The following is a 23983-nucleotide window of genomic DNA, read 5'->3' as shown; positions in this document are numbered from 1 at the left end:
CACACGTTTAACCCCTTGATCACCCTAGATTTTAACACCTTTCCGGTCAGTGTAATTAGTACATTTACAGTGTATAATATCACTGATCACTGCACTATTGTCACTGGTGATTTCAGTGGCAGTTAGTCAGTTCCCCCCAGCATCAGATTGCCCGCAGTACTATCTCAGTCCCATTAGAAGTTGCTGATTACCGCCATTAGTAGTATAAAAAAAAAAAAATTCCATTGTGTATATACCATGGTTTATAGGTGCTATAACTTTCATGCAAACCAATCCATATAGACATATTGTGAATTGTTTTATTAGACACATGTAGACACATGTAGCAGAATACATTTTGGCCAAAATTTATGAAGTAATTCAAACTTTTTAATTTTTTTATTGAATATGTTTTATAGCAAAAAGTAAACAAAATTGTCTTTTTATTCAATTTAATTATATAACAAAAAAAAAACTCAGTGGTGATCAAATACCACCAAAAGAAAATCCTATTTGTGTTAAAGAATGTCATACGTTTTGTTTGGGTACAGCGTTTCATGACCGCTCAGTGACCGCTCAATTACCAGTTAATGTAGTGCAGTACTAAACTTCATAATTTCATAAAATGGCCTGGTCATGAAGGAGGTAAAATCTTCCAGAGCTGAGGTGGTTAAGACAGAGATAAGTGTAATCAGAAGGTTTTACTCCCCCCTGAATGCTGGAATGCAATGTTTTTTTGATTGGGCATAGCTTCAGCACTTCCTGTTAGTGTTAAAGGTTGCCCACTCCTTCTTTCCTCTTGTACAGTGAGGCAGTCCAACATAGTGATGGGCTGGCATTACTGGCCTCTGCTTCCGCAAATGTTAGTTGCTGGCTGTTTTGATGCTTTAGGTTCAGCATGTCTTAGTCACTGACTGAGTATAAGGATAAAAAATGTATCACTTGCTGTATGCCTATTTGTGGTCTCCTGCTCAGAAATATTTAGGCCAGAAGTAGCTAGGTAACTAGCAATTTCAAATACAGGAAAACAGTGACAGTCTATTTCTCTTTTGTTCATTGACGGGCACAGCTCCTGATCTTCATAACCATTTGGTTATGCTGCCACTTACAGGAGTAGGACACTAGGCGGAAAAAGAATCTGGCTATGCCTATGGGCAGTCCCAGGGGGTATACTCCCTCTCTCTGCTATAGGTACTCAGTTTTATTTCTGCCTAGTCAGAAGTAAGGACCTAGTTCCTTATTGGGATCTCTGGTCCTCGAAATGTTTTTCTTTTTAGATAGAACTTTATTTCTCCTGGTTTTTCCTGTGAGAGCTACAATCAACTGCCGGGCTGGGTAATCTAGATCCAGCGAGCATGCGCAGACCTCCGCTCCACTCTAGGTCGGCCGCAACATAGCCCCACTGGACAGGGGCTGGCCTGCGAGTTAACCGCGGTCACATACGACCAGTTCTCAGCCTGAGTCGCAGTGTTCCTCATGGGCAACAACCCCACCATTTCGATGGCGAGGGGTTCTATATGAAGCGGCGCCCACCTGGTTCCTGGTATGGTTAGTAGCTGTCCCCCTCTCCCCCCTGGAAGATTTTGGGGTGGATGTGAGCCCCTCCTTAGGACGGTCAGATCCCCGGGTTCCCCTCCTTCTGATCAAGCACCCCCCTGGCATCTGTCCCCCATCCTAACACCCCACCCCCTCCTACACATATGCTGGGGCTGTGTGGGTGGTCTGGTCCACCTTCTGGGCTGGGGGGGGGGGGCAGATAAGGCTCCTTCAGCATATCGGGGTTGGGGGGGATGTCTTTGCTGGTTTCCAGGGACTTCCCTGGTACAAGACAAGTGGGTCCACAAAGCCATTTGGTCCGGCTACCAGATCGAGTTTCGCTCTTGTCCCCCCAGCAAGGTTCTTTCCTTCCAACTTGCTCCTGTCCCTGGACCGCTTACAGGGTCTGTTTGAGGCGGTACAAGACCTGTTGCTTCAATGGGTGATTGTCCCGGTTCTGACTTCAGAACGTTTTCAGAGTTTTCACTCAAAGCTCAACTGCTTTGTGCGGGTGCAGAAGTTCAGAATGGAGTCCATTCGCACTGTGGTGGCATCCCTGTGTTCCCAGGAATGAAGACAAGGTGTGTCCAATCCTGGACCTTAAGGCGCTGAACTGCTTTGCGCGGGTGCAGAAGTTCAGAATGCAGTCCATTCGCACTGTGGTGGCATCCCTGCGTCAGTGGAATTTTCTTGCCTCTATCGACATCAAGGATGCTTACCTTCAAATTCAAATATGTGCCGGCCACCAGCGCTTCCTCCTGTTTTGCCGTGGGAGAGGAGCATTATCAGTTTGTGGCGTTACCCTTTGGTCTCGCCTCTGCTCCTCGAGGCTAACAAAAGTGTTAGCCCCGGTGCTAGCATTGTTACGCCAAGGGGGGATCGTGGTTCTGGGCTACTTGGACGACCTCCTTCTGCAAACGGAGTCTCCTACTGCTCTGGTGGACAACCTGGAAATCACTATACGAACTCTGCCGGAGTTAGACTAGATTCTGAATTTTCAGAAGTCTGCTCTGGTTCCGTCCACAAAGCTGGACTATCTGGGTCTGACTCGGCCTTGGCCAGAGTGCTCCTTCTTTTGGACAAACTCCAGAAATTGCAGGCTGCAATTCATCTCCTGCTGTCCAGCAGATGGTCATCTCTCCAGACTTGCATGCGGGTGCTGGGCCTGATGGTGACTACCTTTTGAGGCGGTTCCGTTTGCACAGTTCCATACGAAGTCCCTGCAAAGAAAGAGTCTGGCCAAATGGAACAAGACTCTGCCGTCTCTGGACAATCAGATCCGGCTGAGCCAGGGATTGAAGGAGTCCCTGGTATGGTGGCTTCTTTCTCCGGCGCTTTCATTCTCCGAGTCTTTATGTAGTACTCAGGCACTTCCACCCGCCACAAGGACTTTGCTACACAACAGACAACACCCAGGTTGCTATGTACCCCTGTTGACATACTTTGTGAGTACCCCACAGGGAAATACCTTCAACCATAGCTATAGCGGGAGCCAGGGAAAAACCTCAGAGGAATATTCGCCTTTTCAAATGCCTGCACAACACTCAGCCTTAGAGTGACGATGCTTCCTTTGCATTGGAGGAGGTCCATATATTAACACCAGTCTCTGTATACAAAGCCAAGCCTCTTTCCCAGCACCCTTGTCTCTACCTGAGACGGATCCCAATATGCCTGGCCTAGAAGAGGCAAATACAAGAAAAATACATTTGGAGAACCCAAAGATAGTGTTAAAGAAGGCTCTGGAAGATTTCTCAATACTAGACTCCTATACACTTGAAGTTGTAGCTTCACACAGACTACTTGCTAATGTGAATATGCTCCATTTTGCTGTGGGCAAAAGCCTCGGCATTGTCACACTTGATTCTCCTCAGTCTCGCCATACCCAAGAGACCTGCTAAAGCTAAAAAGACATTCCTTGTTCATGAACAAATAGAATCAGCAATCTATGACGATTGGGTCACTCCAGAAAATATTTTTCCCCCTCCCCAAATAATTGCTGAGCTAACACTCAAGAATTGTGGTCAACGAGCCATCCCTTGGTGAGATTCTCCATGAGCGTTCTAGGCCTCATGGTAGCCTCCTTCAAAGCTGTACCATTTGCTAAATTTAATTTGAGACCACTCCAACACAACATCTTGTCCACTGTTGAGGCTGTACAATTTGCCCAATTTCATTTGAAACCTCTCCAACACAACATCTTGTCTACCTGGAACTAATAGTCACTGGAGGGAGGGCCGGCCGCATGAATGTGATGACGCGTGGGGGGCGGTAACCGGTACAGTTACCGCACCTCCGCGTCATCACGTTCATGCAGCCGGCCGGCCCTCCAGTGACTATGCGCTTCTGATGCCTGATTGATTGTCATCTCTCTGCTGCTGCTGCTGGCCAGTCTCAGGGCAAACCGCAGACCCGGAAGGACGCCTATCAGTCCTATAGACGCTTACACCAATGTAAAATATTTGTCAATAAAATGATTAAACATCCGCTCCACTGAGTGGCGCCTTTCTGTTAACTCTTTTCTGCCTGTTCGTGGGACTCTGGCTTCGGCATAAAGAGTAAGCGCTGAATTTTGTGCATCTGACAGTGCCATCCATACCATTCCGGCTGCACCTTCATGACTGCCTGAACTGCTTTATTCCTGGCAAACAGGAGCACCCATTTAATGTTCTTTTTCCAATATAGACAAGAGTAAGCGCCGCATTTGTGCCATCCTTACCAGTCCGCCTGCACCATCATGACTGCCTGAACTGAAGCTTTATTTTATCCTCAAGCATGAGCGGCCATTAATCTTCTTTCTCCAGTTACAGTATATTAGTAAAATTACAAGTTTTAACTTTTTGGGGGTAACAGTTTCAGCTAAAGTGTTCACAGTGTAGCAATGCCAGGGAAATGCAGCTTTAAAAATGTATGGCTTCATAAATAAAAGTATGAGAGGTGGCTGGAGAAAGATCAGGACTCGGGACGTGCTAAATGTACAGTGTGTCGTAAAACGTTTGACATTTCGAACATCGGAGAGGCAGCGCTGTCTAGCCACGCTAAAGGTGCAAAGCACCAGTCTGCAGCTGCATGCTCGACAGCTTCCAATCCGATCGCTGGCTTTTTCACCCGTGATCCTGAAGGGACACCGGCTCCCAGCTGTGGCAGCGGTGCTTCCCTCTCATCCACTGTAAAACAAGGGACCATTTTGAGTCACGCTGTATCCAAAAACGAAACCCTAACTGCAGAGGTACTGTACACTACAAAGCTTGTCATTTATTTTGGTAAAAATATGCTGGGTGTGACATGGATTTATTTAACATGTATACATAGACATTTCATGAAACATTAGGTCATGAATATTTACGTGGAAGAAAACACAGGCGCCACTCTAAGTGCAGTAACTTGAAACTTTAATTGGGATAAACCCCTATATAGGGGGGTACTCACAAAGGGGATGATTAAGAACAGCTCATAAACACACTCCGGTATGAATCAGGATGGCTCGAGCGGTGACAGGTAGACAGGCTGTAGCGGTAGCTACCGCACTTCCTCGTCCCGGGGACACTCAGAAGACCTTCCGTCGTCACTTCCGCAAGCGTGGTTACGTCATGGCGCCGGCGACGCGTTCTCGGAGCATGCGCTCCTTCTTCAGGCCGATCTGCCTGAAGAAGGAGCGCATGCTCCGAGAACGCGTCGCCGGCGCCATGACGTAACCACGCTTGCGGAAGTGACGACGGAAGGTCTTCTGAGTGTCCCCGGGACGAGGAAGTGCGGTAGCTACCGCTACAGCCTGTCTACCTGTCACCGCTCGAGCCATCCTGATTCATACCGGAGTGTGTTTATGAGCTGTTCTTAATCATCCCCTTTGTGAGTACCCCCCTATATAGGGGTTTATCCCAATTAAAGTTTCAAGTTACTGCACTTAGAGTGGCGCCTGTGTTTTCTTCCAGTTGACTCCAAGCGTATCTTCTACTTGTCACTAGAGCTGCCTCAGAAGTGCACCTTGAGCTTTTCATAGACTTTTTATGGACCTTTCTATGGACATTGCCAAATATGGATTTTTATTTCTATTTTCCAATCTGCCCTTTCCATTGATTGTTACCTATTGTTATTTAACTGGTTAGTTGTATGTCCGGTGACATTGGTATAGCCCCTGGTGATATATATTCCTCGTTGTGCGCCAGTTATTTATTTTTGGTTCATGAATATTTACGTGAAGTCATGGAAAAGTCATAGAATTTTATTGGTAAAAATGTGTATGAACCCTGCCTTTTGCTCTTGGAACTATGGTGCCACCAACAGGTGATCCAGTGGCTGACACCCAGTCAGGGTGCAGTAAGACAATGCCACAGCTGTGGCCTACATCAGCCATCAAGGGGGCACCAGGAGTCATGCAGCATTGAAGGATGCCGGCCAGATAATCTCATGGACTGCGTCGCACTGTCCAGACCACATTCCAGGAGTGGACGACTCGAAAAGAGATAACCTTAGCCGCCACTGGCTTGATCAAAGGTATTATGTCTTTCACCCAGACATTTTAAACCTTAGTCAGAAATAAGGGATCAGGGCATCCGGGTCTCCAGATTCAACAACAAACTACCTCTGTTTGTGGCCAGAACCAAGGATTTTCTAGTGCTGATATCTAAAGACACTGATTCTGATTGCACCAAACTGGCCCAGGACCTGGTACACAGACATACTCAGACTACTAGGAGGTGACCCCTGGCCTCTTCCCAACAGGCTTGATCTGTTGTCTCAGAGCGATCTGTTCCATCCTGGTTCTCAGTCTCTGACTTTACCTGCATGGCCGTTGAAGCCTATGTCTTAAGAGACAAGAGGGGCCTCTGAGTCTGCCATTCACACTTTGCTAAAATCATGAAAAGGCACTTCCAGAAAGATCTACTATCATACCTGTAAATCCTTCTTGCCAGGTGTGAACACAGGCGCTTCAATCCCAGAGATTACTCTGGCTTTGCTCTCCCTGGTCAATACTTTTATTCAATGTGTACCTCACATCAATCCTCCCTTGAAACAGCACCCTGTGCTTTCTTGGAATTTCAGCTTGGTTCTCTCTACCCTGCAGAAAACAACTCTTTGAATCCGTCAGATGGCCTCTCCTCCAGAGTAGCCTTTTGGTTGTTATCATGTCTCTCAGACATGTCTGAGTTAGGGGCTCTCTCTTGTTAAAGCGGAGTTCCGGCCACAGAATCATTTTTTTTTATAAATACTTCCCAAACAGTGATCCACCGCCCTTCATACATCCGCTAATCTGGTTTTAGACAGTTTAATAATTAATTGGCAATCATAAAATCTTACTTTATAAAAAGTTTGCTGAGCGCCGCCATCTTTGTCCTGGTCACCCGAAGCTGCAGTATGCAAATGTATGCCCTGCTTCCTGGTTCTAGCTCATTGTGCAAGCTGTGAGAGGAGCCCGGCCGCCTACATCACAGCCCATTGCCTCCTGGGAGTGATGAGTAAGAGCTCCCAGGATGCATTGCAGGACAGGAAATGACAGCACGGGCCGCGGCCACAGAGGGAGGAAGTGGAAGGAAAGGTGAGTATATTTTCTTCTGAAACAAGGTAAGTAAAAAAAAAAAAAAAATTCGGGAATATCCAATTCTTTTTCAGGTGACAATAAGGAAGCGGATGTCACAAAATCTAATGTAGCGATTTTGCGGCCGGAACTCCGCTTTAAGGAGCTGTTCCTTATTCTTCACAGGGACAAGTGCCCAAGGCCATCCCTTTCCAAGGTTGCCTCAGTCTTCCACTCAGTGAAGACATAATCCTACCACCCTAAAGCCTAGACACTACTAGTTTTTTTTTTTTTCATTCAACCCAGCGGGCTGCACAAAAAAAAACTGCAGCTTAGGTCGGAGCCTCTGTACTAACAATTTAACATTAGTACAGTGATATCCCCAATGAGCTATTGTGTTCTGACAGGGCGACGCGCCCCCCCACCAGAACACTCCAGTCACCTTTTTCAGTAATGCCCCTTAGACAGCCATTTGGCTGGCTTCTGTCAGACTGGCTGCAGTACACAGGTCGAATGTGGGTTTCTATTGAACCGGCCGATGCCAATCGACATTTAGCCCATGTGTACTAGGCTTTATGCTCTTCTGCAAAGCACCAAAAGGAAATTGCTCCCCATTGCCTAGATGTAGTTAGAGCCATAAGAGTCTACCTCAAAACAGCCTCCATCTGAAAGGTAGATTCCTAATTTGTCCTGTCTTTGGGATCTGGCAAGGGACATCCAGATTCCAAGTCTACCATCATACGATGGATAACACATCTGATCGATAGAGCTTACTCTCGAGGACAAACTTACTTTTTTTTAGGTATAACAGCAAGGACAAAATAACATGACATATGTCTATCATCAGCTTACATAATTATATGTATAAAGTGATAATACATTCAAAATAATACTGACATTTCAAGCTTATAAATGCACTCACATACACATTATTCAGCCTTGAGTGTTGGGGCCTTTACCACCTGGATTGGCAGTCTGTTCAAATCCATGCAAACTAAGAGGGCATGTCTTATTATTTAGTGTGTAAAGGTAAGGCATGAAGGTAGGGGTTTACCCTTTTAGCTAGATGTAAGAAAAACTTCACCTAGAAAAGGCATCAGTATTATAGGGGGAAAGAGGATGTGGGAAAAAAGACAGTTCATCACCTAGTCCTCTGTTTATACTTTTACCAGGTTGATGTCCAGTCCTTCTACAGATGCAGGTTTAATTTGCAAGGTTACTGCAGCTGCTCTAAGAAGTTGGGTCTTTTAACCCTTCTTGTTGTTGGGCCTGTCGGCACAATTTTGTTTGCCTAGTTATTGTCCACCCTTCTCATTCATCGCTTGGGTATGTTCCAGTGTCTGTGAATACTCAATCTGTGTCCTGTACTGTATGATAACGATAAGAGGAATTGTATAGAATTGAACAGTACAGGACATAGGCCCCTCTCCCTTCCATTCCCTGGTTACTCTACATTGCTTGCTACAAAACTGAGGACTCAGAGTGGGGTTAGGGGGTTATAGGGGAGGTACCTATTGGTCATGTCCTCTAAAACCTTCCCAGTGTCTAATCACCTTAAAGCGGAAGTTTACCCTTAACAAGTTGATACAAAAAAAAATAATGTTCTGTACAGTTTTAATTTCATCGACTTAATAACACAATTTTAGTCGACTAAAATATGACTAAAACAATTCAGATGACATAAATACGACTAAAACTAAAATGACATTTTGAAAAAGGGGGTGAATCCACGCTAAGGATAGGGGTAACTGGCTGCTGCCTACCTCCAAAGTATAGCTCTGAAGAGATATATGAGAAATGGAAAGGGGGGAATATGAGGTAGATGGCGCTGCCTAAAATTGATAATTTATCTGGAGAAAATCAGGTGCGACAGGGCACCATGCTGGGTAGATCATAAAACCATATAAATATCCCACTATATCATAACACAAGATCAAATATTGAAATAAATATGTGAAAGTGCCAAAAAAGTGCTGATAGTGATATGATGCAGTAAATTCAGGGATATGAGAGTGAAAAGGTGATAATGGGGAAATGTGCACTAATGGCAAGTCCTTAAATTGGTGAGACAACCACAGTAAATAACAAAAATAGAGTGACTATGAGTCAAAGTGGCACAATGTGCAATGAGGTAGTGGAATACTTAGTTAATAATATCAAATGATAAATAAATAACATATTAAATATAGAATCCAAAGTGCAAAGTGGTCTCCAATAGTAACAATTGGTGTAATACCAATTAATAAAGTGACTAGTGCTATGAGAACCAATGTGCAAATCACTGTATAAAATATTATAATGGCAAATAAATAGGTGACTATAGTGATAGAATCAATTCTGGCAAAAGGTCCATAAGGTGATATTTGGTGTTGAATACAAAAATTAGGTGGGTCTTGGGGTGATCCAATCCAGACATGCAGGTGAGGATCCAAAGTGCTCCCCTCTCAGTAAAGCCTGCACTCACCGGAACACTGTACCCCTACAGGGGTAGAGAGCGTTGTACCCTCCTGGGGTGTAATCCTGTTTAGGTAAGGGGCCCTGTACTCAATATTTCAGGTCATCCGGTTGGGTACTCACTCCAGGTCAAGGGATATACTCAAATGGTATTACTTATAGCTTCCTCAGTATCTCTTTGTAGGTTTAGGCACCAGTAGTCACATAATCCACACAAAACTGTTCCAACAGTCAAACCCAAAACATACAACAGCTGAAAGAGCCACACAAGGTTTTCTTGGTCGACATCGGCTGGTGAGATTCTGGGGGAGCCGATGTCGATGACGATAGCACATTAACCACTTGAAGACCGGGCATTTTATGGCACTTTTTGTTTCCATGGGAATATTAGTTAAAACCCCCAAACGTTTTATATGTTTTTAAAGCAGAGGCCCTAGAGAATAAATTGGTAGGTTTTGCAATTTTCTATGTCACAAAGTATTTGCGCAGCAGTTTTTTTAAACACAGTTTTTACATAGTTACATAGTAGGTGAGGTTGAATAAAGTCCATCCAGTTCAACCTGTGTAGATGTGTGTGGCCGTAATCATCTCACATACCCTTGAATGTTCTGATTCTTGAGATGTACGTCTAAGAGTCTTTTGAAAGCCACCATACTTCCCGCAGAAACCACCTCTTGTGGTAGAGAATTCCACAATCTTGTAGCCCTAACAGTAAAGAACCCCCCTCGTTGCCTGAGGTTAAAACGCTTCTCCTCTAATCGCATTGTATGCCCTCTAGTCCTCATGCAATCTTTCCGACTGAATAGCTTTTTTTCTATGCTTAGATCACCATTGAGATATTTATAAATTGCTATCATGTCCCCTCTCAGACGTCTCTTCTCCAGGGAGAAAAAATCAAGGGATTGCAGATGCTCTTCATAATTAAGGTCCTCCAATCCCCCTAATTAGTTTAGTTGCCCTTCTCTGGACCTTCTCCAGCTCCAACACATCCCTCCTGAGGACCGGCGACCAGAACTGGACAGAATACTCCAGATGTGGTCGGACCAGAGTTTTATAAAGTGGTAGGATTATAGTTTTATCTCTGGAATACATCCCTTTCTTTATGCATGCTAATATTCTGCCTGCTTTGGCAGCTGGCGCTTGACATTGCATGCTATTGCTGAGTCTATCCTCTACCAGGACTCCCAGATCCTTCTCCATTTTTGATTCCCCCAAAGGTTCCCCCCCTAAAGTGTATTGTGCTTTTATGCTTTTATTCCCCAAGTGCAAAACCTTACACTTCTCCACATTAAACCTCATTTGCCATGTCGTTGCCCACTCCGTTATTTTGTCCAGGTCATTCTGTAGGATATCTGCTTCATGCTGTGCAGTTATTGCCCTGCCCAATTTTGTGTCTTCTGCAAAAACTGATATAGAACTACTGATCCCGTCTTCAATGCTATTTATGAATAAATTGAACAGGGTTGGTCCCAGGACTGAGCCTTGGGGGACCCCACTTACCACCTCAGACCAGTCTGAGTATGTGCTATTTTTACCACCCTTTGGACACGCCCTTTTAGCCAGTTCTGTATTCAAAAGCAGACCTTGCGGTCAATGCCTGCAGACCTTATTTTATAAATTAAGCGTTTGTGGGGAACTGTATCAAACGCCTTAGCAAAGTCCAGGTACACCACAATTACTGGTCTCCCCCTATCTAGCTCACAGCTCACCTCCTCGTAGAATGTTAAGAGATTGGTTTGACAAGAACGCCCATTTGTATACCCGTGCTGGTTACTGCTGATGTTGTTGTCTTTAGCAAACTCTACGATATAGTCCCTTATCATCTCCTCCAGCAGTTTACATACTATCGATGTCAGACTGACAGGCCTATAATTTCCCGGGACATGCCTCTGCCCATTTTTGAATATCGGTATCGCGTTAGCTTTCCTCTAATCCCCCGGTACATTTCCTGTCATAATACTGTCAGCAAAGATCAGGACCAGTGGTCTAGATATAGTCTTACTAAGTTATTTGAGTACTCTCGGATGTACGCCATCTGGGCCTGGTGATTTATTTGTGTTAATTTTATCCAGCCTTTCCCTAATTTCACCCTCTGTTAGCCATAGCGGCAAGTCCTTTATATTACTACTAACCATACAGTCATGGTCAGTTTACTCCTCCTTTTCCTGAGTAAAAACTGACGAGAAAAAGGCGTTCAGCATGGTTGCCTTTTCAGTGTCCTCTGTAACCATCCTCCCATCATCGTTAATTATGTGTGCAATATGCTCTGCCCTAGTTTTTTTGCTGTTGATATATTTAAAGAATTTCTTTGGGTTCTTTTCACTATCCTCCGCTATTTGTCTCTCAAAGCTGATTTTAGCCATTTCGATTTCGTATTTACATTTCTTTTATATTTCTATTATAATTTTTGAAGGCATTTTTTTCCCCTTAATACGTTTTTTAACATTACGGTTTAGCCAGCCAGGTTTTGCTTTGTCTCTTCTAAATTTATTTCCCATAGGAATGCACTGCGAGATGCATTTGTTTAATATGTTCCTAAAGCAATCCGATTTTTCCTCCGTGGTCAGTGTTCCTAGGGTTTGGTCCCAGTTTACCCTTTCCATCATGGTGCACAATTTGGGAAAGTTTGCCCTTCTGAAGTTTAAGGTTCTTAAGTTCCCCACTTGCCTTGTTATATTGTTATTTACGCTAAATGTGATCATCCTGTGATCGATAGAGCCCAGGTTGTCCTGGACGAGATTAGGTCTGGGTCATTAGTAATCAATAGATCCAGGACTGCATTTTCTCTAGTAGGAGAATCCACCAACTGAGACATGTAGTTATCCTGTAAGGTTTCCATGAATAGACGGGCCTTCTGTGAGTGTGTAGTCCCCTCTTCCCAGTCAATTGCGGGATAATTGAAGTCCCCCCCAATACGATGACTGATCCCAGTTTTGCCACTTTTCCTAATAGTGATTTCTCTAGCGCTCATTGACAGACGTAGTCCTCGGTGATACACCACCTTCGGGTTATGTTGCCTCCACAGGAGCAGGACTAGACAGGAAATTAAAAAGCTCTGGCCACACCCTAGGGGCAGTCCCAGAGGGTATATCCTCTCTCTCTCTGCCTCAGCAAATCAGTTATTTTCTGTCTAGTTAGGAGTAAGGACCTAGATACCTTGCTGGGATCTTAGGTCCTGGCAAGATTTTTTTCTTAAAGGATTTTTTAGACAGCTTTTTTTCTCCAGTGTTCCTGTGAGATCTTCAAGCAAGAAAGCTGAACTGGGCGACGGGCTGGATGTTGAGATCCGGTGGTCACCCCAGTTCAGCCTACGAGCACGTGCAGGCCATAGCTCCGCGCTGGGTCGGCCGCGACAAAGTCCCATTAAAGGACTGACCCCGCGAGTTAAAACGTCTCCCTGAAACGCCAAAGACCATGAGTCACGGCGTCCATATCGGTCGACAGCCCTCCCGCCCCGGTGGAGAGGGGTACTGTCAGGAGTTGGTGCCCGCCTGGTTCCGGTATGGTGAGTAGTATGTTCCCCCTTTTCCCCTGACGGGTCTTGTGGTGAACGCGGGCCCCTCTCTGTATGGTAAGATAGAGTCCCTCTCTATCCTATAAATGACACAGATCCTCCTACTTTGAGTGTGATTTTATGTGCAAAAAGCCAGGAGGCTTGGTTTGGGAGCTAACAATCTAGTTGTATACATGTTAAAAAGATTATAATCTGTGGCATTCTGGGAATCTTACGGTGATAAGAATAAGATACCTACCAGTCAGAAGCCACGGACATGTAGACTGCCTTCCTAATCAGATCTCCAGCTATTAGCAGGCCTCCCGAATGGCCATGCGGTCCGCCAGGGCCGGTACCGCCAACCACGCCAAATCCCCATGCAGAGAGAGTGTTGTGTTCCCTGCAGCACACCGCTATTCAGGACAGGCCGCCGCCATTTTTTTTTTGCTGGATCGCACGAGCCGCCATTTTGGCGTAGCCTCGTGTCTCCAGCATGGGGGCGGCCATGTTTGAGGTGATCCAAACACCTCGTGGAGCTAGGGGAGGCGCCGGAAGGCGTGCAGAGGGGCGGAGCCGCCTCCTTTCTTCCTGGGCAGCCAGCCAAAAGACTTCCTGTTTGTCAGGACAGCGCTGTAACCTGTTGTAGTTAAACTCTGAGCATCAAGTGGTGAGCCTGGGGGTCTATCTCTCTCTCGATCGATAGGGATCCCTAGCAGGTAACACTAAGGGGCTTTTTGTGGCGCTGGGGGTCTGAAAAAAAAAAAGAAAAAGTTTTTTTATTTTTGAATTATATTATCCAGGAAGTGACTGGAATTATCATGGACCCTGCCACACATATTCCCCCACCTGTTTCCCTCGAGGGGGCCACGGGACCCGCCGGTGCACAGAGTGTAGAGTCATTTACAGCAATTTTGGAGTCTATGGTGGCTCGGGTGGAGGCGGCCTGTCAGGGACGGGGGTCAAGGAAGCGACCCCCGCCTACCCCTATACTATCTGACACCTCTGACTCTGATTCAGAGATGGTCACTGCAGTTGCAGGTTCCTCTGCAAAGGCTGTTATCCCAGGTAAAGCCCCCTCAGACAGTGAGGAGGACGCTTCTTCTCCTGCTATAATTCAGGAAGAAGCATTGGTGGACGCACTAGTTGTGGCAGTGCAGGAAACCTTAAAACTTGAGGCTTTACCGGCAGAGGCAACTGAAACAGAGATTCCTTTTGGTACTAATAAGCCCATCAAAACGGTGAAGGTTTTTTCCTGTACCCAAATGTTTCGGTAATCAGATTAAAGGAGAATGGGAGCATTCTAAACGTACCTTTACTATTTCCAAGCGTATTGCTAGACGCTATCCGTTTGAGGAATCCATCATTAAGAAATGGACGGTACCACCAGTGGTGGATCCACCTATTTCCAGGCTGAATAAAGCCACGGTTATCCCAGTGGAGGACACTTCGTCTTTTAAGGATCCGGTGGATCGAAAGATGGAAGCAGAGTCCCGCACCATCTTCTCTCTGATAGGGTCAGCATTTAGACCAGTAATTGTTATTGGTCTAGTTTCCCAGACACTTACGGAATGGGCGAAAATGGTACGCCAAGACCTTAGGGGAAAAGATATTCCCCAGGAGACATCTGATTTGATGGAACAGATTATACAAGGGCTACAGTTTATCTGTGACGCAGCCTTGGACACCACTCCCTTATTAGGGCATGCATCTATGTCAGCGGTGATCCTCAGACGTGTGCTGTGGTTAAAATGCTGGTCAGCTGACCTAGGTTCCAAAAAGACATTGACAAATCTCCCTTTTCAGGGGAATCGTCTATTTGGGGCCAACCTAGATGAAATCATCAAGGATGCCACTGGGGGCAAGAGCACTTTTTTGCCACAGGCTGCTAAAGCTAAGGGACCTCGCAACAAGCGAGGACCTTTCTTTACCGCCCATAAAGGGCGCCCGGCTGGTACTAGCGGGAAAGGCAAGACTCCTCCAGGAGGGTTCAAGAAGGGCTGGTCGGACAAGCAGAGGACCAACCCAGCCAAACCCGAAGCAAAGGAGTACACAGCCTGAAGGTGCGCCCCCACCCGGTTTCAGGGTGGGGGGGGGCGTTTTCACCGGTATTCAGGACATTAGATCGAGCTTCAACCACTACTACCGGTGCGATTCTTCCCTTCCAACATTTAAGTACTACAGGAAGCGGTAGTTACCGTTCCCTGAATAGATCTTTTCCTTTACCTTTTCCTAAGATTAGTCCCTATACCTCACAGGAATCGGATCTGGTTGACCAGATAGGCCAAGTAGCCTCTAGTCGGGTGACTTCGGTCCCTGAGGTTCAACCAGAAAAGATCACCCTTCCTGATAACAATCAGGTATCTGATAAATGTGTGGGAACAGAAAACGACCAGACTTTCTCGGAGGGTCGGGGCCAGATACCTCTAGGGACGCCTGGTTCAGATTCTATCAGCGCCAGTGGTCCTAGAAATTCTAGGCTGGCCTCCTCAAGCCGGCCTGGCCGACTTGGACATGCTAGTCGCAGACGTTCCGTGGGAACTTCGTCTCAGGGAGTGTCTGTGGTCTCAAGGACCAATTTACCATCATGCTTTACAGTCGCTGGGTTTAATGGCCTGGCCATTGAGACCCAAGTACTGAAGGACAGAGGTTTGTCTACTTCAGTCTTTCCTACCCTTATTAAAGCAAGGAAAGCGACTTCCAGCAAGGTCTATTATCACACATGGAAGACTTATATTGCGTGGTGCGAATCTTTAGGATTTCCTCCACGTACCTATTCGGTGACTCGAATATTGGCCTTTTTGCAACAAGGGGTTGAGCAGAAGCTAGCCTTGAGCACCATCAAGGGTCAAGTTTCAGCATTAGCAATCTTCTTTCAGAAACCTTTAGCTACCAAGTCCTTGGTGCGGAATTTCATCCAGGGGGTGCGGCACCTGGCTCCTCCAGTCCGCGCGCCCTTACCGCCCTGGGATCTTAATTTGGTTTTGTCGGTTCTACAGAAACCTCCCTTTGAAAACATCAGGGAGATTCCCTTGCTTACTTTATCCCAGAAGGTGGCCTTCTTGGTGGCTATTACTTCTGCTCGCAGGGTGTCAGAACTGGCTGCATTATCATGCCAGTCCCCATACCTAGTGATTCATAGGGATAAGGTAGTACTTCATCCTAAGCCATCTTTTCTTCCTAAGGTGGTTTCAGATTTTCATCTGAATGAAGATATTGTACTACCTTCCTTGTGTCCTCAGCCCAAGCATCATCGGGAACATGCGTTGCATTCCTTAGATGTGGTTCGGGCAATCAGGGTATACCTGAAAGCTACGGAATCATTCCGTAAGACGGATTCACTTTTTTGTGATCACGGATGGCCCCAGAAAGGGTTTGCCTGCATCTGCCGCGACCATTGCCAAATGGATTAGACAAACGGTGGTACAGGCTTATTCTATTAAGGGTCAGAGTCCTCCGTTCCCTGTTAGGGCGCACTCCACTCGAGCGCTCAGTACTTCCTGGGCCTTTCGCCATCAGGCGTCAGTGGTCCAGGTATGTAAGGCGGCCACCTGGTCGTCGGTACATACCTTTACAAAATTCTATAAAATTGATGTGACGGCATCGGCGGATGCCTCATTTGGCCGCAAGGTTTTGCAGGCCGCAATTTGAGGAGACCGGGGGTCTACCTCGAGGGTTTTTTTCTTTTTTGTTGAGTCTCATCATTAAGGATGAGCATTGTAAACTTCTAGTTGGCACCGGTTGGGCCTTCTAGATTGGGATTTGATTTCCATTTTCCCACCCCTCATTTGTGATACTGCTCTGGGACGTCCCGAAGGTGGTGTATCACCGAGGACTACGTCTGTCAATGAGCGCTAGAGAAAAATGGATTTTTGTAAAATCTTACCGTAAAATCCTTTTCTCTTAGCTCATTGACAGACGTAGTCCCCGCCCCTCTGTTTTTGAGTTGGGTTGGGTTAAAATCTCTAAAGACTGCTTTTTCACATAACTGATTTGCTGAGGCAGAGAGAGAGAGGATATACCCTCTGGGACTGCCCCTAGGGTGTGGCCAGAGCTTTTTAATTTCCTGTCTAGTCCTGCTCCTGTGGAGGCAACATAACCCGAAGGTGGTGTATCACCGAGGACTACGTCTGTCAATGAGCTAAGAGAAAAGGATTTTACGGTAAGATTTTACAAAATCCATTTATAACTTCCAGCTCTACCTCCTCCCTTTGGTTGGATGGCCTATAGCAAACCCCCACAATTACTTTTCTCTTTTCTTCTTCCCTGTGGAGTTCTACCCAAACGGATTCTAACTCCATACTCATCCCTTCCGTAATATCACTCCTCTCTATTACCCTTACATTGTTCTTGACCTAGAGACATACCCCTCCCCCGTCCTTCTGGTACACCGAATACCCTTGGATATTGGCCAGCCAGTCATGTGAGGGGTCGAACCAAGTTTCCGTTATTCCCACAATGTCTATGTCCTCCTCATGTACTAAAATTTCCAACTCCTCCATTTTATTAGCTAGGCTCCTGGCATTTGCATATACTCCTTAGTTTTGTGTAAGTTTGATAGTGAATGGTGATTATTTTTATTCCTGTTCGGTCTGAGGTTTTCCCGCACAGACCCCCCATTGACGTTATGGAACTACTGTCGCTGTTGACTCTAATTCTGCCTTCTGTCCTTTGCTCCCTCCTGACTGACTCTACTTCTGAGCCCTCCCCCCCGTCCTCTAGTTTAAAAGTCGTCCTCTAGTTTAAAAGCCCCTCCAACTTGGTTGCCATCTTTCTCCCCAAAAGAGCTTTACCATCCCCATTAAGGTGCAGCCCATCCTTACTAAAGAGCCGGTAGCCGACTGAGAAGTCAGCCCAGTTCTCCATGAACCCAAACCCCTCCTTCCTACACCAATTCCTCAGCCACTTGTTAAGTTCCCTAATCTCCTTCTGCCTCTCCTGTGTGGCTCGAGGTATCGGCAGTATTTCAGAGAAAACCACCTTGGAGGTCCTATTCCTCAATCTATTCCCTAAGTCCCTGAAATCGTTCTTTAGGATCCTCCACCTTCCTCCTACTTGGTCATTAGTGCCCACATGCACCATGACCGCTGGGTCCTCCCCAGCCCCACCCAATAATCTGTCTACCCGATCCGCGATGTGCCGAACTCGAGCGCTCTGTAAACAACATACTGTCCGGCTACCGCGATCGTTTCGACAGATTGCCCTCTCTGTCCTCTTGATGATTGAGTCCCCCACTACCACAACCTGTCTAACCTTTCCTGAATCTCGGCCCCCCTTCTTCCTGGAGCTGCCACTCCCCTTGCAGCTGGGGGAGGGCGCCTGCTCCAGCACTGCCACCCCTGAGCTGATATCCCCCTCAACCTGCAACTTGGCAAATTTGTTAGGGTGTACCAACTCAGGACTGGCCTCCCTGGCACTCATCCCTCTACCCTTCCTAAAAGTCACCCAACTGCCTACCTCTGTTAAAAAAAAAAATACACTTTTTTAAATTTGAATGCAAAAAAACAGTCATAACCCAATTTTTTTGTAAAGCATAAAAGATGTCACGCTTTAACCACTTTAAGACTGGTAGGATTTGCCCCCTTAATGATCAGGCCCTATTTTGCGATTCGGCACTGCGTTACTTTTAACGGACAATTGCTATGACATTCTCAAAAAAAAAAAAAATGTAAAAATCAAAATTTAAAATTTTAGGCCAGTTTGTTTTCTGCTACATATTCTTAGTATATATTCTTGGTTTGCGCAAAAGTTATCGCGTCTACTAACTACGGGAAAGATTTGTCATTTTTATTTATTTATTTATTTTTTTACTAGTAATGACGGTGATCTGCAATTGTTTGCGGGACTGCGACATTGCGGTTAACAGATCGGACCCCTAACTGACATTTTTGACACTTTTGGGGGTACCAATGACATTACTACAGTAATCTGTGCTAAAAATATGCACTGTTACTGTAATAATGACACTGGCAGGGAAGGGTGTTAACAGTATAGGTGATCGGTGTTAAATGTGACCCTGGGGGAGTGATTCTAACTGGGGGGGGTGTGGCTTCTGAGATGGCCATAGACATGTGATCCTATATAGAAAGATCACATGAGCTCTGTGATAATTTCAAGGAGAAGGACGGTCGGCTGTGTTTACGGCAATCTGAGCCACCTTACACGCATCGGCTTCCCTGCTGACGATCTGGGGCGGGAGCACTAGGTGAGCAAAGTACCGATATGTGCTTTTGCCTGTAGGAGCCACTCTGCCGCCGTATATATATATATATATATATATATATATAGTATGCTGTCGGCAAGTGGTTAAAAATGCACGTGCCCCCACAATAGCAACAAACGACGTAATTTTTTTTCTATCCATAGGCAATGCTTTAAAAGCCTTTACAGGTTAACACTTTAGATGTTCAGAGGATGTCTAGTATTAAAATTACTGTCCATGGTCCGATGTTCACAGCGATACTGCACGCTTGGGGCGATTGCGGTTTGCTTTCGGTCCCGCACGTGTTTCTATGCACACTAGCACGGGGGGGACAGGGGGCATTAAAAAAAATTTTTTTAATTATTTATTTTTTACACTGTTGCTTTAATTTTTTTTTTAATCACTTTTATTGCTGTCATAAGGAATGTAAACATCCTTGTTACAGCAATAGGCATGTGACAAGATCAACGTCATGTCATAGTTTCTGGGTTACCATAGCGACGACCCTATTAAAGCCGATTCTGGCTTTCTTCAGGTCTCCAACTAGCCTGGCGGACATGCTGGCTAGTAGCTCTGGTCTCCCAGTGGGGCAGGAGAGCCCAGGCGAGCCGCAGGAGGGGGACACGTCTTCTCCCACTGCTTGTAATAACTGTATACAAATACAACCACTTGAAGTCAAATGACGTACCAGCTGCATGATTTGGCAGCAAGTGGATAATAATTATGCTACAAAAAGTACCATGTGCTGTAAATTGCCTCCAGCATTGCTCCTGTTTCTTCTTGCCGGAGGCTGCCATTTTGCAGAAGCCCCGTAGCAGATCGGCCCTAGTGACTCTGATTTTAGGTATAGTGCTGAAAAAAAGAGAGTAACTGAGCATGTGCAGAGCAGGGTGAGGCAGTGTATTACTGGATTTTAAACCGTATAGGCACTTTTTTTTTTTTTTTTTTTATGTTTTACATAATTAAACCTGCAGAAAGGGCCAGCAAAGTGATCTATCAGGACTTTCTGACTAAAGTTCCACTTTAAGGTACAGGTCTATAACCCAGGATCTTTGAATGCTCAGTCCATGTCCTTTACTGTACTCCAGAATGTGGAATTTACAGGAAAGGCAAAATTCCTTTTTTTGGATAGAAAATTTAGAAATTAGACTTGCTGTCAAGATTTTATTGCTGTCTCTGTCAATTCATTGTTAGCAAAACAAAACACAAGGGGGACATCCTAACATTCTGAGTTGTCACTAGAGCAATAGAGAGAAAAATCACCCTATAGGTAATAACCAGATAATTCTCTTCACTTTGGAGAGATTTGCCATTAATTTCATATTGTTAAGGACAAGGAAATTAAGCTAAACAGACAGCAAAAATAACTTGATACGGGCTTAATCATTCCCCACTTTCAAGTTTTTATAACTATTATTTCTCTATTGTTCATTGACCGACGCAGTGCTCTCTGATTCATATCAGTAGGTTCGTCAGGTTCCGTATGGACCCTGCAGGCCATGTATCCCCACCTAACCCCCTAACGGAGGCCGCATACCCCCCTCCACCCCCCTCCCGCAACTTCTTTTATTAAAATCTATTAAAATTATCTGAGCCACCGCTGAGATGTCTGCAGTTATAGCGGCGGCCATCTTTGGGGATTTATGAGGTGGATTTCTGTTGTAAAGGCCAGTGGGAGTGCCTGGAGTACTGTGGACTGTTCCACCTATGGTGGACGTACGGTCTCTAGGGGGCATTGGCCTACTGTTGTTCTGGTGGGGGAATCCCTGTCCTTTAAGGACTTGGGGGGGATAGCATGGTGCGGACTGTGGCTCGCGATCTGTACTCCCTGGCGGGTCTGCACTGGGCACAGTTTTCGTGATTGCCCCTGCTGCGCGGACTCTGCCTGATGGGTGGAGTTCCTGTTGAGGGGCAAGTCCCTCCTGCCTTGGGGGAGCTGTTGGACCAGCTGGCGCAGGGGCTGCAATTTGTTTGCGATGCCGCGCTGGACTCCTTTTCTTGGGTAGTTATCCGGCCTATACTTGATTGAAGTGTTGGTCTGCAGATCAAACTTCTAAGAAGACCTTAATGGATCTCCCCTTTCGGGGGCTCACCTGTTTGGCGCTGCCCTGGGGGACATTATACAAGGTCTCGCGGGGGGGGAAGAGTGCTTCTTTCACAGGCTACCAAGGGTAAGGGCCTTTGTTATGGACGAGGTCCCTCCCTTTTCTGCTCACCACAATTTCTTCGTCCTTCGGGGGACAGTCGATGTGGCGAAGTCCTTCAAGACTTCCTCTGGTGGTTTCCAAACTACCCTAGTCTGGACATGAGATCATTTTTTTTCCCAGTTCTGTGGACGAGGCCTACTCGGTCTGAAAGTGCGTCCTCACCCACCTATGGGTGGGGGGTCTTCCTTGCTGGTTCTCGGACCTACGGCTGGCCCGGATCCCAGGCAGCTGGGTTCAGGGGGTCATGCGGTCCAGTTGCAAGATTGGGTTTTGATCTGTTTGTTCCGGTGAGTTTTTTCTCTTCCAATGTACGGCTGTCCCTGGATTGCTTGAGGCGCTCTGTGGGGCAGTTCAGGCTCTGGTTCAACAAGCTGGACCTTCTAGCCTTGATTGTTCCGTGCGGATCAGACATTCAAGGCAGTGTCTGTTCGCGCAAGGGTGACTTTCCTGCATCAGGGGGATTCCTGGCCTCCATAGACATCAAGATGCCTACCTTCACATTCTGTTGTATTCAGGACACCACCGGGTTCTCCGTTTTTACCGTGGGGAAGGATCTCTATTGGTTTGTGGCATTTCCCTTGCTCTCGCCTCTGCTACTCGGGTCTTTAGAACGGTGTTCGCTACGGTCTTAGCACTGTTACGGCCGCAGAGCATATCGGTCCGGGGTTCCTGGCCGATCTGCTTCTCCGTGTGGAGTCCCCAATGGTGCTGACAAACAAGTTTGGAAGTCACCACGAGAACTCTGGGGGAATTCAGGTAGGTTCTGAACCTTCTGAAGTCATCCCTGGTGCCTTCCACGAGACTGGACTATCTGGGCCTGAATTTGGACTCGCCCAGAGTCAGGGTGTTTTCTCCCTCCGGGTTAAACACTGTTGGAACTTCAGACTGCGGTTCAACTGTTACTGACCCGCACATGGTCGTCTCTTCGGAACCTGCATGCAAGTTCTGGGACTGATGATGCTGTCTCTTTCAAGACGGTCCCTTTCGCTCAATCCCTCTCGGTGGTTCCCCAGAGGGCGATCCTTCTTGAATGGGACTAGAATCCAAACTCTCTGGACTTTTGGATCCGGCTAAGCTGGCTGACCAGGGAGTCTTGTTCTGGAACCCTTCCTCCCCTTTTTCCTGAACAATTATCACTGTGGATGCAAGCCTGTCTGGGTTGGGAGGAGTCCTTGGCAGTTTCTCTGCTTCAGGAGTATGGTCCCTGGAGGATCCAGGTTACCGATCCATGTCCTGGGGCTGAGAGCGATCCGGCTTTGCCTGGTTCAGTGGATCAGGCTCATGCAGCTGCCCGGTGCACGTTCAATCGACTACGCCACAACTGTGGCTTATGTCATTCACCAAGGGGGCACCAAGGGTGTCCTTGCGGCCTTGGACGTGTCAATTCTTCGTTGGGCAGTGCACCTTGTTCCAGCTTTTCCGAGGTGTTTCAGCAGTGGTGCCTTTGTTGGGGGCACTCCAGACGTGGACCTGTTGGCGTCACATCTACGGGATAGTGCTGCGGTTTGTGGCCCGCTTCCGGGACCCTCTGGCAGGTGCAGTGGTGGCACCATGGGTTCTGTCATGGGCGAGACCATTCGCTAAGTTCAACTTGAACGATGCCGTGGAGTTTAGCATGGTCACCTGCGCACGGCTGCCGCCGGCATGGTCGTGTGTGCGTGCTCACGGATGGGCCAAGGTCAGTATTGGCTGCGGTCTGCCTTTCCTCCTCCCAGGTTTCTGCCAAGAATTTTGCGCAGGATCAAGGCGGAAGGGATTCAGGTCTTTCTCGTGGCTCGTACGCCGGCCTGGTCAGGCTATTCGCGGAGGCTCCTTGGAGAATTCATCTTGGGGAAGAGTTATTGTCTCCAGGGCCCATCTACCGTCTGACTTTACGGTCGCTGACTTTGCCGACTTGGCTGTTAAAAGCCAGGTGCTGAAGGACGGGAGTTTGGCTGCTTCAGTGGTTCCCACCCTGCTTGAAGCGTTGGAAGCGACTTCTAGGATGATTTTTGTTCATTATACAAGACAATCGTATATTGAGTGGGCTCCCCCTCGCTCTTACTCGGTGGCCCGGATCTTGGCTTCCTTAATCGGGGAGTTGATCAATAGTTGGCCTTGAGTACTGTCAAGGTTCAGGTTTCGGCTTTGGCATATTTCTTCCAAAGGCCGTTGGCCGCCTGTGCCCTGGTGCGTGACTTCTTCCAGGGGGTGCGACACTTGGTACTTCCGGTGCAACCTCTGTCACCAACTGGGGACCTTGCTTTGGTACAGTCGGTTCTTTAAGAACCTCTGTTGCGAGTATTCGGGGGTATCCCCTGCCTACCTTATTACAGAAGGTGGCCTTCTGGGTTGCTGTCACTCTGCACGCAGGTGTCTGCACTGGCGACATTGTCCTGTCATTCTCCCTATATGTTGATCATGGGGCCAGGTGGTACTTCGTCCGGATCCGTCCTTCCCTCCGAAGGAGGTTCCTGGTGTTCACTTGTATGGAGACAGTGTATTCCCATCTTGTGCCCTGAGCCCTCACATTCTAAGGAATGTGCATTGCTTACACTATTTAGAGTGCGGGCGCTCAAGGTGTAATTGGCGACTACTGAGTCTTTTCGTAAGTCAGGCTCACA

General features: G+C 46.8%; 1 protein-coding gene across 2 annotated transcripts in view; it reads left to right on the top strand.

Annotated features, from left to right (window-relative positions):
• MIER2 (MIER family member 2) overlaps positions 1–23983 on the top strand; it is a 130525-nt gene that overhangs the window by 104322 nt on the left and 2220 nt on the right. The gene's annotated exons all lie outside the window — the stretch shown is intronic.

The sequence above is a fragment of the Pelophylax lessonae genome, assembly GCF_965119305.1.
Source record: "Pelophylax lessonae genome assembly, chromosome: 1".
Lineage (NCBI taxonomy): Eukaryota > Metazoa > Chordata > Amphibia > Anura > Ranidae > Pelophylax > Pelophylax lessonae.
Note: the sequence above shows the minus strand (reverse complement) of the source record. Positions and strands in the feature narration are given on the sequence as shown.